The sequence below is a fragment of the Bacillus rossius genome, chromosome 6 (assembly GCF_032445375.1).
Source record: "Bacillus rossius redtenbacheri isolate Brsri chromosome 6, Brsri_v3, whole genome shotgun sequence".
NCBI classification, from domain to species: Eukaryota; Metazoa; Arthropoda; class Insecta; order Phasmatodea; family Bacillidae; genus Bacillus; species Bacillus rossius.
Window position 1 is genome coordinate 75,740,446 of NC_086334.1, and position 20,915 is coordinate 75,761,360.

At 42.3% G+C, this 20,915-nt stretch overlaps 1 protein-coding gene across 2 annotated transcripts in view; it reads right to left on the bottom strand.

The window, feature by feature from the left end:
• Positions 1-20,915, bottom strand: part of LOC134533314 (torso-like protein) — a 336,387-nt gene that overhangs the window by 307,642 nt on the left and 7,830 nt on the right. The window lies entirely within an intron of this gene.

Here is a 20,915-nt window from a genome sequence, read left to right on the forward strand (position 1 = left end):
TTTAATAAACATACATTAATAAATAATAATAATAATATGGCTACAGGTTCCAAACTTATCTCGAATGGTTACACATTGCATAACACTTGTAGGTTTTTAAATTCAAACTTGGCACCATCCGGCGACAATACCTTGAATTAAAGATGGCCGACAGTGGTGCCATCCGGTAGCGACTTTATGAATTAAAGATGGCGATGGTGGCGCGCTCCGGCGGTAACTTTAAGAATTAAAGATGGCGATGGTGGCACACTCTGGTAGCAACACTAGGAACTAAAGATGGCGATGGTGGCGTCATCTGGTATCGATTGTATGAACTAAAATATGGCGACGGTGGCGCCATCTACCAGCCAACTTGAGAACCAAGATGGCGGCGCCTCTGGCAACTAATTTTTGAATTTGGCGCGCGATACTAGCGACATCTACCAGCCAACTTGAGAACCAAGATGGCGGCGCCTCTGGCAACTAATTTTTGAATTTGGCGCGCGATACTAGCGACATCTACCAGCCAACTTGAGAACCAAGATGGCGGCGCCTCTGGCAACTAATTTTTGAATTTGGCGCCATCTGGTAGTCTGTGCTGGAATTAAAGATGGCGATGGTATAATAATAATTTGAATTTCATGCATTTGGGAAGGCAAAGACACCCTCCCCCCTTTTATCATAAAACTTGACGTCAGTACGTGGCATATATAGATTATTTATTCCACCATATCCCAATTGGTCTCGTGGTCTAGTGGTCAAGGTGTCCGCCTCGTAACCACGACATCCAGGACGTTTTCACGTCCCATGGATCGAATCCCAGCCTCGGCACTGAAATTATTTTAGTTAAAGAAAAAAATAAAATAATCCCTGCTGCTATCTGGTGGCGACCAACAGAACTATATGACGTCGCAAGATGGCTGCCTCCAGCAGACGGAAACAAGATGGCGGCCTGCAGCAGACGAAACAAGATGGCGGCCACCAGCAGACGAAAACAAGATGGCGGCCACCAGCAGACGAAAACAAGATGGCGGTTGATGTTTATATCGAATTTCAAAGTTCGAAAAAAAAATTCAAATCCAAGATGGCGTCCGTGACACAAAGTGCAACGGTGACGATAATAATAATAATATGGCTACAGGTTCCAAACTTATCTCGAATGGTTACACATTGCATAACACTTGTAGGTTTTTAAATTCAAACTTGGCACCATCCGGCGACAATACCTTGAATTAAAGATGGCCGACAGTGGTGCCATCCGGTAGCGACTTTATGAATTAAAGATGGCGATGGTGGCGCGCTCCGGCGGTAACTTTAAGAATTAAAGATGGCGATGGTGGCACACTCTGGTAGCAACACTAGGAACTAAAGATGGCGATGGTGGCGTCATCTGGTATCGATTGTATGAACTAAAATATGGCGACGGTGGCGCCATCTACCAGCCAACTTGAGAACCAAGATGGCGGCGCCTCTGGCAACTAATTTTTGAATTTGGCGCGCGATACTAGCGACATCTACCAGCCAACTTGAGAACCAAGATGGCGGCGCCTCTGGCAACTAATTTTTGAATTTGGCGCGCGATACTAGCGACATCTACCAGCCAACTTGAGAACCAAGATGGCGGCGCCTCTGGCAACTAATTTTTGAATTTGGCGCGCGATACTAGCGACATCTACCAGCCAACTTGAGAACCAAGATGGCGGCGCCTCTGGCAACTAATTTTTGAATTTGGCGCCATCTGGTAGTCTGTGCTGGAATTAAAGATGGCGATGGTATAATAATAATTTGAATTTCATGCATTTGGGAAGGCAAAGACACCCTCCCCCCTTTTATCATAAAACTTGACGTCAGTACGTGGCATATATAGATTATTTATTCCACCATATCCCAATTGGTCTCGTGGTCTAGTGGTCAAGGTGTCCGCCTCGTAACCACGACATCCAGGACGTTTTCACGTCCCATGGATCGAATCCCAGCCTCGGCACTGAAATTATATTAGTTAAAGAAAAAAATAAAATAATCCCTGCTGCTATCTGGTGGCGACCAACAGAACTATATGACGTCGCAAGATGGCTGCCTCCAGCAGACGGAAACAAGATGGCGGCCTGCAGCAGACGAAACAAGATGGCGGCCACCAGCAGACGAAAACAAGATGGCGGCCACCAGCAGACGAAAACAAGATGGCGGTTGATGTTTATATCGAATTTCAAAGTTCGAAAAAAAAATTCAAATCCAAGATGGCGTCCGTGACACAAAGTGCAACGGTGACGTCACGATTCGAAGTTGGTGGAAATTTCTAGAAATACAAAATGGCGGATGTATTGGCATACAGATTAGCATGGATTAGCATACAGATTAGCATAGATTAGCATACGGATTAGCATAGATTGGCATAGATTAGCATAGATTAGCATACGGATTAGCATAGATTGGCAAGGTCAAAGGTCAGGGTCATTGGTCATGATGACGTCATCCAAGATGGCCGCCGATGACGTCATCCAAGATGGCGGGCTCCTGGCTCCTCCGCCTGTGCTTGAACCCCCTATTTCCAACTACTTACTAAGAAACGTTTATTCTACAACAGTACAAAGTTTCTGCTTTGGGATAATTTTCCATGTTTCTTAACAGCGAAATTCGTCCCGACCCCAAGCCGACTTTGGCAACCTCACAGTAGTACACACTACACGGCTCGGATCGCTTCAGCGGTTAGACGAATTGTATGAGACACTTAAAAAATATACCAATTTAAAGATGAATAAATATGCAACAACTTTTACTTTAAGCGATTTCCATGTTGGGCTCTTTAAGTTTATGTAAAATGTATTTATATTTCCTTAAAATTTAATGAAAGTGAATTCGTTAACTTTTTTGATTTAAATTGTCTATTTTATAGAAAGATTGTTTAAACTTTGTACTTTTTATCACTATCCTCAGATAGGGCAATGTTTCTAGATTATTTTGGGTTCCATACTGTCAGTCTACTCCATAAACTGCATTTGCAATATCCATTATTGTGGATCGTTGCAAAAAATTGTCATTTTGGGCTTAACTGCTTTTTTTGGCGTGACGCACAAGGTTTGCATCGGTAAACTTTTGACATGTTACTAAGAAACGTTCATTCTACAACTGTACAAAATTTCTTCTTTGGGATAATTTTCCATGTATTAAAAACCTTTGTTTCTTTACAGCGAAATTCGTCCCGACCCGAGCCTACTTCGACAACCTCGCAGTAGTATACACTACGCGGCTCGGATCGCTTTAGCGGTCATACACATTGTACCAGACTCTCAACAAATAAACTAATTTAAATTTTAAGAACTTTGCAACTACTTTTATTTAATGTTTTCACATCGTGCTCTTCGTGTTTTTGTAATACGTATTTCCATTTATTCATTTTTTTTATATATATAACACCTCTCCTCTAATATTATTGAATAAATAGCATATTTAGTCAAACGTAGTGAAAGATTTTTCAATTTAATCATTGAGAATAATGTTTTGAGTAAGTTTTGGTTACGTTATAGTACCATATTGTTGAGTGGTTAATAAAGTATTATTTAGGACTTAACTTCTCGTTTTTCGGTGTTCCGCGCAAGGTTTGCGGAGGTAAACATTTCAAATGTTACTAGAAAACTTTAATGTTACCACTGTTTTAAATTTAAGTTAGGAGCAAATTTTACAAAAATTAAAAATCTTCGATTTCGTGGGAGTGAGAGTGGCCACAGCGCTTGCGGCTGTGGCTCTGTCGCAGTGCGTAGACGACAGTGATGAGCTCAGGAGTCTCTAGTGATCCTATAAATTAAGCTAGACTTTTGAGAGATATGTCCCTGTAAATCTTAAGAACTATACAATAACTTTTTTTCAAGAAATATTTGCGTAAGACCCTTTATTTTTAAGTGAATTGTCTTTTTATTGCCTTGACTGATGTAAAAAAACATATTTCATTAATTAAACATTTTTTTCTTACCTTTAATATTAACACTTAGAACTTTATTCATTATAAATGTGAGAATTAGTGCTTTAAGATTATTTTCATATAGCTATCGAGAGTCTACGGTAAAAAGTGCGTAAATGGGAAGCATTTTAATGAACTGCTGCAAGTCGCTGTCATCTAGGACTTAAATGGTAATTTTCAGTGATACGCACAAGGTCTACAGCGGTAAACTTTCGGTATGTTATTAAGCATAGTCGACTCTACCACTGTGCAAAAATTCAGCTTTGGACAAATTTTTCACAGGTTGAAACCTTTGTTTCCTAAAACCCCGACCGACTTTCTCCAGGAGGGATTCACAGCCCTACGACTATCTGTCCATAACTTGCGGTTTCTGGAAAACCGCGGGACCAGGCAGAAGAGCGAGGGCGCCTCAGGCCTGCGATCCTGAGCGCATCCGCGCCCTACGCGAGCTCGCAGGCGGCTCATAAGAGTAGACGACTACAGGCGTCCGGCGCCACACGCAGTGCAGCAGGTGCCAGCGCTTCGGCCACTCACAATAGAATGGACTCGAGCTAGTTATTATTTCAACCATAACAATACAAACAATTTAAACATAATTTCCAACATGGCCTGCATTCCCTTTCTCTCATGTTTACTGGCGACTCGTTGGCCACTACTCTGGTAACAAAATAAACTCAGTTCAGGCACGAGTAGGAAAAAACCATACACTGCTCCCAGTCCACGACAAATCTCTCTCATACCTTGGTCATAAGATAAACACAACAGGTCTTAAAGAACAATCATCCTCGGTGAGCTATTTATTAAACCTAATGTGTAGCTAGTATTAAAATACATAAACCACATGAAAATTACATTTATAACTAATATATTATTACGACAGGCTGCCCTCTGAACACTAACAGTCCTAATAATACAGGCAGCCTCAGACCTTTTTAAGTTCGCTAGTTCACGAAGAGACCAGTCAGTCGACGCCAATATAGGTACTCGGGAGGGCAATGGGTACTACTGCCTCTCGGTCCGCGGCTCAGCGATATGGCCGCATCTCCAGGCGATGGTTCATCTCGTCCAGGAATGCCTGAGCTTGTGCCTGGTCCTCTCTCCTCATCTGGGTCCTGGGCGCAACCCCAGAATCAGCCACGACCAGCGGCCTGGACTGCGACTCGCTCGCGGCTCTGCTACTCGCTGGTGACCCGGTACCAATCCCAAACTTCTCCCTGGACTCCGGGTGTAGGGTATCCACTTCTGATCAGCAAACGACGCTTTAAGTTGTGGTACTCGCCTTGGTCCTCAGGCGAGTAGGAACTCACTAGGCAGGTGGATAGTTGGCAGACCTGGTTCCAATCTCCAACACTCGCTCAGTCTTCTTGGTCGCTTTATCACGGCCGTTAGGTGTCACATGAAACCAAGCCTCACGTAGCCAGACCCACCGACGCTCGTGCAATGTAACTTAGCCTCACACTAGAAACTGAGTGAATCACTCCGACGGCAAGTAACTGTCCAGGATAATGATGTGACCGTAGTTCACATCTTACAAGTCTGAAAGAAGACGTAAGTTATAAAAAAAATATTTAATAGCAAAATAATTGGTTAAATTCACTGTTTATTTTACAGTTTATTTTCAGTGGTTGTGCACAATAGTTTTCTCTCAAAACCGTTCGCTTGAAAAGAGACTTATTATGAAAGCAATTATTTATTTAGAATCGTTAACTTGCATTAATGACTTCGGTTGTTTCCTAAAAATAGTTACATATAAGTCCAACACTATAATGATTTTCAATATTACACTTTGTGTCTTACAACTGTCGTTGCTTATAATGTGACGAAAAATACTAAAGAACAGCTGTCGGTATTTATTCAGAAGATCTCACGGCCCAGCTTAAAAATGTGGATGGTACAAATTGTAAAGGATACCTTTAGCTTACATTGGAATAATGTGTTATGTTCGGACAATCCTTAGTTTGACCCCTATGAATTAAAATTTATCATACAAATTTGGAATGCAATGGTCCATGTTTAGCTAGAGATTTTTTAAGTACTTATTTTTCAAACTTAAATATTTTCTAGTTTATTGCAGAGCAGAACTTTCAAATTTGTATACGTATTGTAAAACATTTCTTTCTCGGTTGAGAATGAAGAAAAAAATTATTTTATTTAAACACATTTCGCGCAGGCTACTTCAGTCATTCGGCGCACTTTTTTGTTGGTAAAAGTATATACAGAAGATCTCACGGCCCAGCTTAAAATTGTGAATGGTACATATGGTAAAGGATACCTTTAGCTAACATTGGAATCATGTGTTATGTTCGGACAATCCTTAGTTTGATCCCTATGAATTAAAATTAATCATAAATATTTGGCTGTCGTGGTCCATGTTTAACTAGTGTTTTTTTAAGAACTTATTTTTCAAACATAAATATTTTCTGGTTTATTTCTGAGTAGAACTTTCAATTTTGTATACTTATTGTAAAACATTTCTTTCTCGATTGAGAATGAAGAAAAAAATTATTTTATTCAAGCCCATTTCGCGCAGGCTACTTCAGTCATTCGGCGCACTTTTTTGTTGGTAAAAGTATATACAGAAGATCTCACGGCCCAGCTTAAAATTGTGGATGGTACAAATTGTAAAGGATACCTTTAACTTACATTGGAATCATGTGTTATGTTCGGACAATCCTTAGTTTGATCCCTATGAATTAAAATTTATCATAAATATTTGGCTGTCGTGGTCCATGTTTAGCTAGTGTTTTTTTAAGAACTTATTTTTCAAACATAAATATTTTCTGGTTTATTGCTGAGTAGAACTTTCAATTTTGTATACTTATTGTAAAACATTTCTTTCTCGATTGAGAATGAAGAAAAAAATTATTTTATTCAAGCCCATTTCGCGCAGGCTACTTCAGTCATTCGGCACACTTTTTTTTTGGTAAAAGTATATACAGAAGATCTCACGGCCTAGCTACAAATTGTGGCTGGTACAAATTGTAAAGAAAGCCTTTGGCTAACATTGTAATCATGTGTTATGTTCGGACAATCCTTAGTTTGATCCCTATGAATTAAAATGTATAATAAAAATCTCGCTGCAGTGGTCCATGTTCAATAAGTGTTTTTTTTAAGTACTTATTTTTAAAACTAAAATATTATCTTGTTTATTGTTGAGCAGAACTTTCAAATTTGTATACGTATTGTAAAACATTTCTTTCTCGGGTGAGAATGAAGAAAAAAATTATTTTATTCAAACACATTTCGCGCAGGCTACTTCAGTCATTCGGCGCACTTTTTTGTTGGTAAAAGTATATACAGAAGATCTCACGGCCCAGCTTAAAATTGTGGATGGTACAAATTGTAAAGGATACCTTTAGCTAACATTGGAATCATGTGTTATGTTCGGACAATCCTTAGTTTGATCCCTATGAATTAAAATTTATCATAAATATTTGGCTGTCGTGGTCCATGTTTAGCTAGTGTTTTTTTAAGAACTTATTTTTCAAACATAAATATTTTCTGGTTTATTGCTGAGTAGAACTTTCAATTTTGTATACTTATTGTAAAACATTTCTTTCTCGATTGAGAATGAAGAAAAAAATTATTTTATTCAAGCCCATTTCGCGCAGGCTACTTCAGTCATTCGGCACACTTTTTTTTTGGTAAAAGTATATACAGAAGATCTCACGGCCTAGCTACAAATTGTGGCTGGTACAAATTGTAAAGAAAGCCTTTGGCTAACATTGGAATCATGTGTTATGTTCGGACAATCTTTAGTTTGATCCCTATGAATTAAAATGTATAATAAAAATCTCGCTGCAGTGGTCCATGTTCAATAAGTGTTTTTTTTAAGTACTTATATTTAAAACTAAAATATTATCTTGTTTATTGTTGAGCAGAACTTTCAAATTTGTATACGTATTGTAAAACATTTCTTTCTCGGTTAAGAATGAAGAAAAAAATTATTTTATTCAAACACATTTCGCGCAGGCTACTTCAGTCATTCGGCACACTTTTTTGTTGGTAAAAGTATATACAGAAGATCTCACGGCCCAGCTTAAAATTGTGGATGGTACAAATTGTAAAGGATACCTTTAGCTTACATTGGAATAATGTGTCATGTTCGGACAATCCTTAGTTTGATCCCTATGAATTAAAATGTATCATACAAATTTGGAAGGGAATGGTCGATGTTTAGCTAGAGTTTTTTTTAAGTACTTATTTTTCAAACTTAAATATTTTCTTGTTTATTGCTGAGTAGAACCTTCACTTTCGTAAGCTTATTTGAAATATTTTTTTTTTTTAGATTGAGAATGAAGGAAAAAAGTATTTAATTCGAGCACATTTCGCGCAGGCTACTTCAGTCATTCGGCGCACTTTTTTGTTGGTAAAAGTATATACAGAAGATCTCACGGCCCAGCTTAAAATTGTGGATGGTACATATTGTAAAGGATACCTTTAGCTAACATTGGAATCATGTGTTATGTTCGGACAATCCTTAGTTTGATCCCTATGAATTAAAATTAATCATAAATATTTGGCTGTCGTGGTCCATGTTTAACTAGTGTTTTTTTAAGAACTTATTTTTCAAACATAAATATTTTCTGGTTTATTGCTGAGTAGAACTTTCAATTTTGTATACTTATTGTAAAACATTTCTTTCTCGATTGAGAATGAAGAAAAAAATTATTTTATTCAAGCCCATTTCGCGCAGGCTACTTCAGTCATTCGGCGCACTTTTTTGTTGGTAAAAGTATATACAGAAGATCTCACGGCCCAGCTTAAAATTGTGGATGGTACAAATTGTAAAGGATACCTTTAGCTAACATTGGAATCATGTGTTATGTTCGGACAATCCTTAGTTTGATCCCTATGAATTAAAATTTATCATAAATATTTGGCTGTCGTGGTCCATGTTTAGCTAGTGTTTTTTTAAGAACTTATTTTTCAAACATAAATATTTTCTGGTTTATTGCTGAGTAGAACTTTCAATTTTGTATACTTATTGTAAAACATTTCTTTCTCGATTGAGAATGAAGAAAAAAATTATTTTATTCAAGCCCATTTCGCGCAGGCTACTTCAGTCATTCGGCACACTTTTTTTTTTGGTAAAAGTATATACAGAAGATCTCACGGCCTAGCTACAAATTGTGGCTGGTACAAATTGTAAAGAAAGCCTTTGGCTAACATTGGAATCATGTGTTATGTTCGGACAATCCTTAGTTTGATCCCTATGAATTAAAATTAATCATAAATATTTGGCTGTCGTGGTCCATGTTTAACTAGTGTTTTTTTAAGAACTTATTTTTCAAACATAAATATTTTCTGGTTTATTGCTGAGTAGAACTTTCAATTTTGTATACTTATTGTAAAACATTTCTTTCTCGATTGAGAATGAAGAAAAAAATTATTTTATTCAAGCCCATTTCGCGCAGGCTACTTCAGTCATTCGGCGCACTTTTTTGTTGGTAAAAGTATATACAGAAGATCTCACGGCCCAGCTTAAAATTGTGGATGGTACAAATTGTAAAGGATACCTTTAGCTAACATTGGAATCATGTGTTATGTTCGGACAATCCTTAGTTTGATCCCTATGAATTAAAATTTATCATAAATATTTGGCTGTCGTGGTCCATGTTTAGCTAGTGTTTTTTTAAGAACTTATTTTTCAAACATAAATATTTTCTGGTTTATTGCTGAGTAGAACTTTCAATTTTGTATACTTATTGTAAAACATTTCTTTCTCGATTGAGAATGAAGAAAAAAATTTTTTTATTCAAGCCCATTTCGCGCAGGCTACTTCAGTCATTCGGCACACTTTTTTTTTGGTAAAAGTATATACAGAAGATCTCACGGCCTAGCTACAAATTGTGGCTGGTACAAATTGTAAAGAAAGCCTTTGGCTAACATTGTAATCATGTGTTATGTTCGGACAATCCTTAGTTTGATCCCTATGAATTAAAATGTATAATAAAAATCTCGCTGCAGTGGTCCATGTTCAATAAGTGTTTTTTTTAAGTACTTATTTTTAAAACTAAAATATTATCTTGTTTATTGTTGAGCAGAACTTTCAAATTTGTATACGTATTGTAAAACATTTCTTTCTCGGGTGAGAATGAAGAAAAAAATTATTTTATTCAAACACATTTCGCGCAGGCTACTTCAGTCATTCGGCGCACTTTTTTGTTGGTAAAAGTATATACAGAAGATCTCACGGCCCAGCTTAAAATTGTGGATGGTACAAATTGTAAAGGATACCTTTAGCTAACATTGGAATCATGTGTTATGTTCGGACAATCCTTAGTTTGATCCCTATGAATTAAAATTTATCATAAATATTTGGCTGTCGTGGTCCATGTTTAGCTAGTGTTTTTTTAAGAACTTATTTTTCAAACATAAATATTTTCTGGTTTATTGCTGAGTAGAACTTTCAATTTTGTATACTTATTGTAAAACATTTCTTTCTCGATTGAGAATGAAGAAAAAAATTATTTTATTCAAGCCCATTTCGCGCAGGCTACTTCAGTCATTCGGCACACTTTTTTTTTGGTAAAAGTATATACAGAAGATCTCACGGCCTAGCTACAAATTGTGGCTGGTACAAATTGTAAAGAAAGCCTTTGGCTAACATTGGAATCATGTGTTATGTTCGGACAATCTTTAGTTTGATCCCTATGAATTAAAATGTATAATAAAAATCTCGCTGCAGTGGTCCATGTTCAATAAGTGTTTTTTTTAAGTACTTATATTTAAAACTAAAATATTATCTTGTTTATTGTTGAGCAGAACTTTCAAATTTGTATACGTATTGTAAAACATTTCTTTCTCGGTTAAGAATGAAGAAAAAAATTATTTTATTCAAACACATTTCGCGCAGGCTACTTCAGTCATTCGGCACACTTTTTTGTTGGTAAAAGTATATACAGAAGATCTCACGGCCCAGCTTAAAATTGTGGATGGTACAAATTGTAAAGGATACCTTTAGCTTACATTGGAATAATGTGTCATGTTCGGACAATCCTTAGTTTGATCCCTATGAATTAAAATGTATCATACAAATTTGGAAGGGAATGGTCGATGTTTAGCTAGAGTTTTTTTTAAGTACTTATTTTTCAAACTTAAATATTTTCTTGTTTATTGCTGAGTAGAACCTTCACTTTCGTAAGCTTATTTGAAATATTTTTTTTTTTTAGATTGAGAATGAAGGAAAAAAGTATTTAATTCGAGCACATTTCGCGCAGGCTACTTCAGTCATTCGGCGCACTTTTTTGTTGGTAAAAGTATATACAGAAGATCTCACGGCCCAGCTTAAAATTGTGGATGGTACATATTGTAAAGGATACCTTTAGCTAACATTGGAATCATGTGTTATGTTCGGACAATCCTTAGTTTGATCCCTATGAATTAAAATTAATCATAAATATTTGGCTGTCGTGGTCCATGTTTAACTAGTGTTTTTTTAAGAACTTATTTTTCAAACATAAATATTTTCTGGTTTATTGCTGAGTAGAACTTTCAATTTTGTATACTTATTGTAAAACATTTCTTTCTCGATTGAGAATGAAGAAAAAAATTATTTTATTCAAGCCCATTTCGCGCAGGCTACTTCAGTCATTCGGCGCACTTTTTTGTTGGTAAAAGTATATACAGAAGATCTCACGGCCCAGCTTAAAATTGTGGATGGTACAAATTGTAAAGGATACCTTTAGCTAACATTGGAATCATGTGTTATGTTCGGACAATCCTTAGTTTGATCCCTATGAATTAAAATTTATCATAAATATTTGGCTGTCGTGGTCCATGTTTAGCTAGTGTTTTTTTAAGAACTTATTTTTCAAACATAAATATTTTCTGGTTTATTGCTGAGTAGAACTTTCAATTTTGTATACTTATTGTAAAACATTTCTTTCTCGATTGAGAATGAAGAAAAAAATTATTTTATTCAAGCCCATTTCGCGCAGGCTACTTCAGTCATTCGGCACACTTTTTTTTTTGGTAAAAGTATATACAGAAGATCTCACGGCCTAGCTACAAATTGTGGCTGGTACAAATTGTAAAGAAAGCCTTTGGCTAACATTGGAATCATGTGTTATGTTCGGACAATCCTTAGTTTGATCCCTATGAATTAAAATTAATCATAAATATTTGGCTGTCGTGGTCCATGTTTAACTAGTGTTTTTTTAAGAACTTATTTTTCAAACATAAATATTTTCTGGTTTATTGCTGAGTAGAACTTTCAATTTTGTATACTTATTGTAAAACATTTCTTTCTAGATTGAGAATGAAGAAAAAAATTATTTTATTCAAGCCCATTTCGCGCAGGCTACTTCAGTCATTCGGCGCACTTTTTTGTTGGTAAAAGTATATACAGAAGATCTCACGGCCCAGCTTAAAATTGTGGATGGTACAAATTGTAAAGGATACCTTTAGCTAACATTTGAATCATGTGTTATGTTCGGACAATCCTTAGTTTGATCCCTATGAATTAAAATTTATCATAAATATTTGGCTGTCGTGGTCCATGTTTAGCTAGTGTTTTTTTAAGAACTTATTTTTCAAACATAAATATTTTCTGGTTTATTGCTGAGTAGAACTTTCAATTTTGTATACTTATTGTAAAACATTTCTTTCTCGATTGAGAATGAAGAAAAAAATTATTTTATTCAAGCCCATTTCGCGCAGGCTACTTCAGTCATTCGGCACACTTTTTTTTTGGTAAAAGTATATACAGAAGATCTCACGGCCTAGCTACAAATTGTGGCTGGTACAAATTGTAAAGAAAGCCTTTGGCTAACCTTGGAATCATGTGTTATGTTCGGACAATCCTTAGTTTGATCCCTATGAATTAAAATGTATAATAAAAATCTCGCTGCAGTGGTCCATGTTCAATAAATGTTTTTTTTAAGTACTTATTTTTAAAACTAAAATATTATCTTGTTTATTGTTGAGCAGAACTTTCAAATTTGTATACGTATTGTAAAACATTTCTTTCTCGGGTGAGAATGAAGAAAAAAATTATTTTATTGAAACACATTTCGCGCAGGCTACTTCAGTCATTCGGCACACTTTTTTGTTGGTAAAAGTATATACAGAAGATCTCACGGCCCAGCTTAAAATTGTGGATGGTACAAATTGTAAAGGATACCTTTAGCTTACATTGGAATAATGTGTCATGTTCGGACAATCCTTAGTTTGATCCCTATGAATTAAAATTTATCATAAAAATTTGGAAGAGAATGGTCGATGTTTAGCTAAAGTTTTTTTTAAGTACTTATTTTTCAAGCTTAAATATTTTCTGGTTTATTGCTGAGTAGAACCTTTACTTTCGTATGCTTATTTGAAACATTTTTTTTTTTAGATAGAGAATGAAGGAAAAAAATATTTAATTCGAGCACATTTCGCGCAGGCTACTTCAGTCATTCGGCGCAATTTTTTGTTGGTAAAAGTATATACAGAAGATCTCACGGCCCAGCTTAAAATTGTGGATGGTACAAATTGTAAAGGATACCTTTAGCTAACATTGGAATCATGTGTTATGTTCGGACAATCCTTAGGTAATTTTATTCCCATGAATTAATATATTTATATGATTTCATTTTCAAGATTTTTTATTTAGTTTGACCATTATCTCTTAATTATTTTAATAAAAAAATGGTTGCGGGTTTTAGTAATTATACTACGTGCTTATTAAATGATTTGCCATTGTTTTTTTTATTTTTTTTATCATTTTGCTATGATGTTTTTGGTTGCGGTAGTATTTTTCTCTGCCCATCACCCTGCGCCATCTTGTTTCCGGTGTTGGTGTTGGTATATACAATATAGAACTTTACCGAGCTTGAGATGACCTGGTATCTAATGACCTTGGTTGTGATCCATTCACTGATCATGGCCTCCTCAAAACATCTGGTGGCCATAAAACATAAAAGTCAAGTCGAAACGTATCGATTCGTTGCGTACGGGACAAATTGTATAATGAAAGCAACAATCGATTTTACAGAATTCTCTGGCCATACCACCAACAGAGGCTCGTGTTTATTACTTGCAAAGGTAAACAGTAATTCACCGTCGTGCTATTGAGGTTACTATGAATTGTTTCACTTATTTATTTTATTTATTTGGCACAAATATTGTTTTGCTTTGCTAGTTTGTTAGTAAAACGAATGTTCGCCGACTGTCGTTTCAAATTACGTGGCGAATGGTCAGATATAGTATCAACATGTCTAAGTTTGGGAACATTTTCGCATCAATAGTGAAAACATCAAATATGCAATTTGTAATATTTGTAGTGTACAAATTTTAGGGGGCGGTACTTCTAAATCTACAACTAATTTAATGAAGCATTTGAAATCCCGGCACACATTACTAACAATAAAACACTGCACTGTCACCAACCAAGTCAAAAGGTACCATAAAAATAAGTAGTGCTACCTTTGAACCCATTTTGTACAAAAATGTTGAGTTATCTGCATTATGGCCTGTCAAAGAACCCTGTCTAAATATTGTACCTTTTTCTGCACAGCCCAGTACTAGTAGACAAAAACATGTGACCTGCCAACCAACAATGGCACGTTTCTTGTCATTTCTTTTTTTTTTTTCAACTTTTGATTATTCCTCTGGTGCATGTTATACAACATGAGTTACAAAAACCTGCACCACAAGGATCTGGTCTACAAGGCCTAAAAAATGATCTTCTGGCTTCACTGGCGTTTCATAACCACAACTGTATAATAAACTTCTTCGTAGTGTAGCATACAGGTTTAGTTTCTCTGTTTAGACTTGCAGTGAAGTATTAACGTCAGCCGGGGCTTCGCCTCACGAGCCTGATCATCCTCCGTTCCCTTTCCCACCACCTTTCCTACCCGGCATTTGTGTTAACGTCGTCCGACCGAAGGCCACCCTAAAACCCGACCTGCAACCGCCAGTATTCAACCCCGCTAACGGAACGCGCCCCTAGCCATGGCCCACCCGAGTCAGGCGAGCCACCAGCAACCAAGGTAGAACACGGCCCACCCCCCCCCCCCCCCCCCAAATAAACAGACTGTCGTTACAACCAACCATGTTATAAAAACAAACACAGATTATTAAGCAGTATTACGTATTAAATTAAAGTTGGTTAACGAAAGTGCGATGTAGGAGTGCCCGGGCACTCACGTGTGTAGTACGTCGATACGTGTGTGAGTGTTCCCCTGGCGGCCTTCTGCATGAATTAATCAATGAAACCTTATGACATAATTATTCACCCACGTGTTACGTTATTACCCCCACCAGAACAATCCGACAAGATACGAACAGTCCCTGGTGTGACGTAAAATTTAAATGAAATAATTCCTAAACATAATAACTTCAATTTGTAGAAGGTTCGAATGATCTTGATTCAACTTTAATAATTAATGTAAGAATTTAACGTCCTTAAATTCTCTTAGTTAACATGCCACAGTGGAAACTAACGTAATGAGGTCAACCCTGGCGCGAAGGCCACCGAGACTCGGCCGGGCGCCATGACATGACGCCAGTACAGCGCGACTCGTGGACCGGGGCGGACGCACGTCCCACGGAGAGACATCATTCTTTGTCCACACCGAGTTCACTTCTGGTAAATATAGTCACTTCTTAAAATCTCTTCTACTAACCTCTCCGTGCGTACCCGGTCCAATTTTCGGTCCAGGACCTAATCCGGCCGCATAAATTTAAAAAACCCCTTGTACCACACTTGGTCCGCGGGGCAGGTTCAGTATCCGGCACTGGCCGTCTCCCGAGGAACAGAACTTTAGTTAAAATCAGTCGCTCCGGCACTGACACCACCTGCAAGGGAACTTTGAACGAATTTAGCTGCGGTCCGCGCTCCACTAACGTGGACACGAGCACCGCCTTGATACGTAGACTTACGGGATTGGCCGCCTCCAATTACCCTCACCCCTCGTATAAGTATCCAGGCTCAGAAACGCCTAGTGCCACGCTAATACGTAACATTCGTAAACTTGTGCAACGCATCTCCACGTAACATTCATAAACTTGTGCAACGCACCTCCACGTAACATTCATAAACCTGTGTAACGCACCCTCGTGTAACATTCCTTTTGTAAACTTGTGCCACGTTTTATTAAGTAACTTTCAGACTCATTTTTGTGTAATTGTGTAGTTTTGTATCTTGTGACGTCACCTGTTGTACGACGTGGCGTGTAACCAACGGCGTTACACCCGAACCACAGTCGCCTGAATAAATGACGCACGTCATTTATTGCCTCATTTCAGCGTATGATTACTTAACCCTACGATTCCCAACCACCGCCGAGTAGGGAATTCCTTAAACCCACGCAACATCGCCGACGGTCCTAGTGGGCCACGCAGGGCAATCGACCCCACGACCCACCTACCGGTTAGACACCGAGCTAGCCTGGCACCCATCCGGACATATTACATTCACAGCAGCCACTCCCGCTAGGAACCGCACCGGGACTCGAGCCCGAGACCCTGGACGACGGCATTTGGCGCCCGCTGCATAGGGCGAAGATAAAAAAATCAAGATTTTCTCCACACAAAATTACAAGAACTCTCACGTAAACATGAAAAATTTGAGCCATTATTAAGTCATAATTTTTTTTTCCGGCCATGCCAAGCACAGCACGGACACAGTCGGCCATTTTGCACAGGCAATAGTAATTAGGGTCAGACAGGCTGGCGCGATGAAGCAAGCGGACAAAGGGGCTTAAACCCTTCCCCCCCCCCCCGGCTCATCACTCCAGCACCAGCCGCGACGCAGAAGCCTACGTCACAGCCCGAAACCCCCTCCACAGCGGCCATCATCGGCCTCCGCTTTGTGCGAGTGTCCGGGCGCCCTCGCCCGTTGCCTCGCACGCTCATCCGTACCCCCTCCCCAACGCGGACAGTTTTCGACCTCCGCTATGTGCGGCTGTCCGGCCGCTCTCGGCCGTCGCTGCGCACAACGATCTGCGCATCATCTCCGCCGCGACCATTCTCGGCCTCCGTTTTGTGCGGCTGTCCGGACACCTGCCCAGCAGGTGAGCGCGGCCTCGCGCGCAGACCTGCCCCGCGCACACACAGCCACGAGCGAGAAGCACAGACCAACACCGCTAAACACGCACCATAACTGGAGCAACATGCAAACCCGGAACTCCAACGTTGTGTGCGCCCAGTGCTTATTGCCTAGGGGAACGGATCTACTGACGGGGTCGAGAACATGGTACATGACCTGTCAATGCACCCCCCACAGTAACGACCCACACGACCACTCATGGGTACAGCCGTGGGACGGACAGTTCCCGCCGAAGAACCACGCACAACCCGTAAAGACGGAAACAGAAACTAACACCACCGTGGTGAGCACTCGCCCGACCACCTGCGCGACGTGCACACACGCCACACAGGGGGAACGCCATGCGCAACAGCCAACACCACTCGCCGACCCAAACCTCGTTACGTACAACCGCCCCTAGGTTACCAGGGCAAGTTCACACTACCCGAATTCGGTGGCCTCACACATGAGGACCTACGAAGTTACGTAGAAAACTGTGAAGTGTGATTGACCCGGGCATGTATACCTGTAGACGAGTGGTCGGGACAGGCCAGCGGACAGCTGCGAGGCACAGCACACGAATGGTGGGACATATGGGGACGGTTCGGCATGCCATGGACAGAGTTCGCCGGTGCACTAACCCGCTGCTTCGACACTGAACAGGCATTGGTCGACTGCACCTCACAGTTCTATGGCGAGCGACAGAAAGACTGCGAAATGGCCGAACAATTCGTAGCACGAAAACTATGTCTTCGCGCGCGTCAACCCGCACGCTCGACCCACGACAGCGCTACCCACCGTTACGGCGTTACTCCACACCAGCCTCCAGCCATTCATGCGTTGTTGTCGCCAAGAGTCAGTAGAGGAATACGTGCAACAGGCAGCGGCCATCGAGCAGAACCTGCACGACCTCTGGCAACGGGGCACACCGGGCACGAGTCGGGGACACCTTAGTCAGACATCACAACAGGGGGGAGCTGACACCCAGCCATCGACCCGACGACGAGCTATCGAGAACGCACCTCAAACCAACACCACACCCACCAGGTCGGCATCACAGGACGTCCCGGGGCTACCGCTGTGCCAGCGAGGTTGCCCAGATGGTACACGCTACTGGCACAAGGACTGCCCATTACCACCTCCTCGCGCGAGTTAACCGCCGGGAATTGCCAGCCCAGGGGCGGAACATTAGAACCACCGCCCCCGGTTACCACGGGAGGGGAAAGACCCCCCCAACTGTACCAGCTGACCCGCCCGCGGGACAGCCTTCTGCGCATCCCCGTGGAGGTCGACGGGCGAGCCGCGGTTGCTCTAGTCGAATAAGTCTGTCACGACAAGCAGGAAGCGTTTCCCGCGGGGCGTGCGGGGATAGGGGCCCATCACGTTCAGCGCAATGGTCTGGAAGGCGGTGGTGGGCTCCCTAGGCCGTTGTTGCTCCTCCCCGTCCCGTCGACGTGCCTTCCGTCTCTGACAGACCTCACACTCGCGTACGTATTCACGGACGTCGTGGGTCAGGCCTGGCCAGTGGTAGTGTCGGCCCACTTCACGGCGGGTCTGGTCCGTCCCGGGGTGCCCGGCGAGGTCGTGGTCGTGATAGAATCGTAACGTGGCCTCTCGGGCCTCTGTGGGGACGTATGTCCACCAGTCGATGTGGTTGCCGGGGGTCCGTGTCATTACTACGCCGTCCTGTACGCGCCAGGTACCGTGTTCGGCCGCGGGGATCTGTCGATGCCGGCGGTCGGCGTCGGGTGACGTCTCTTGGGCCTGGCATACACGTCGATACAAGTCGGCAGCGGTGTTGGGCGGTCCCTCCTCGTCATTGGCTTCGGCCGTGAGGCGACTACACGTCGTGTCGCCGTGTTCGAGTGGATTCGGCGTGACTGGTGGTAACATGGCGTCCCAGTCGTCGTCGTCCCGCAGTTCGGTGTTCTGGTCGGGTTCTCGTGATAACAGGTCGGGCAGCTGATTTTCGGTGCCGGGGACATGCTCTACCTCAAAATCAAATTATTGGAGAAACAAGGCCCACCGAATCAGCTTGCCGTTCCTGCCCTGCATCGTGTGCAGCCACGTCAGGCATCGGTTATCTGTCCTAAGTGTGAAATTCTTTCCCTCGAGGTGTGGCCGGTACTTTTTCATTGCCCAGATTACGGCTAGGCACTCCTGCTCGTTACTGTGATATCGGCGCTCCGCCGAGCCGAGCTTTGCGCTAGTGTAGTCTGTGACCTCACGCTCGCCGTCTGGGCCTACGTGGTATAGTACCGCGCCCACTCCGAGGGTACTTGCGTCCGTCTGTGGGTAGAGGCGACGTTCTGGGTTTACCCGCGTGAGCATGTGACACTGTGTGAAGGCGAGTTTAACCTCTTCGAATGCGTGCTGGGAGAGGTCGTTCCATCTGTATCGTGACTGGGGTGACAGGAGGTCCGTCAGGGGGGCTATTGTCCTCGAGAAGTTAGGGACGTAGCACCGGAGCCAGTTGATCAGGCCGATGAAGCGTTGTAGCTGTTTCCGCGTTCGTGGTACCTCGGCTTCGGCGATCTTCGTGAGGTGGCCCGCTTGCGGCCGGTTACCGGCGGCGCTCACGACATGCCCCAGGAACTCGACCTCCTGTGTCCCGATGTGGCACTTGTGGTGCGCGACGGTCAAGTGGTGGGTAGCGAGGCGTTCTAGGACTAATGTAAGGTGCCTGATGTGTTCCTCCCAGGTCTCCGAGAATACGATTATGTCATCGAGGTAAGCCAGTGCGAAGCGATCGACATAGCCCTCTAGTACGCGCGTCATCCCCTGGAACGTCGCCGGGGCGCACTTCAGTCCGAATGGCATCGCTCGAAATTGGAATTTGCGGCCGTCGGGGATTGTGAACGTGGTCTTCTCGCGGTCCTCGGTCCGTATGGGTACCTGCCAGTACCCTGATTTAAGATCGAGGGTACTGAACACCGTGGCTCGTCCTAGGATTGCTACCGCGTTCTCTACGCTGATCTGGGGTGGCGTGGCGCTAACCGTGATTGTGTTCAGTGGTCGGAAACCCACGCAGAACCGCAGTAACCCGTCCTTCTACGGCGCGAGTACAATGCAGGCGTTGTAGCGGCTATTCGACGGTTCAATAACACCATCCCGGAGCATCTCCGCGACCTGTTCCCTGATGGCGCGTTGCTCCCGGAAACTGTATCCTCTAGGGGGCTCGTACACCGGTTTGTTGTGGTGGTCGGTATGTGGTACTCGGTGACAGTAGTTTGTCTGAGTGGGTCAGACACCGTGTATATTTCCTGTCGCTCTGCTAGTTCCCGGTCTACGGCGGCACGTTACTCGGGTGGGATGTCGTGACGTATCTGGTGGAGTGTTATGACTTCATTAGCCCTTGAGGGTAGTGACCCAACGGCATAGACTACCAGCCTCTCTTGTGTGCCGATGTGTACCCGAGTGGCCTTGGTCTCGATTATGGCATCCTGCTCCGCTAGCCAGGGCTGCCCCAGGACTATCTCCTCGCGGAGGTTCTTGACTACGAGGGCGGTCACGGTGGTGATATAGCCCCTTATGCTAACCTGTAGTGTTGCTCACCCTACGGTTAGGCCTCGCCGGGTGTTTGTGGCTAGTTGTAATTCCGTCTGTTGCAGTTGAAGTTTCCCGGGCGGTACCAGGTGGGGGGCTACGAATACGTGACTCGCCCCCGTGTCGACTAGAGCAGCCGAGGCTCGCCTGTCGACCTCCACGGGGATGTGCAGAAGGCTGTCCCGCGGGCAGGTCAGCTGGTACAGTTGGGGGGGTCTTTCCCCTCCCGTGGTAACCGGGGGCGGTGGTTCTAATGTTCCGCCCCTGGGCTGGCAATTCCCGGCGGTTTACTCGCGTGAGGAGGTGGTAATGCGCAGTCCTTGTGCCAGTAGCGTGTACCATCTGGGCAACCTCGCTGGCACAGCGGTAGCCCCGGGACGTCCTGTGATGCCGACCTGGTGGGTGCGGTGTTGGTTTGGG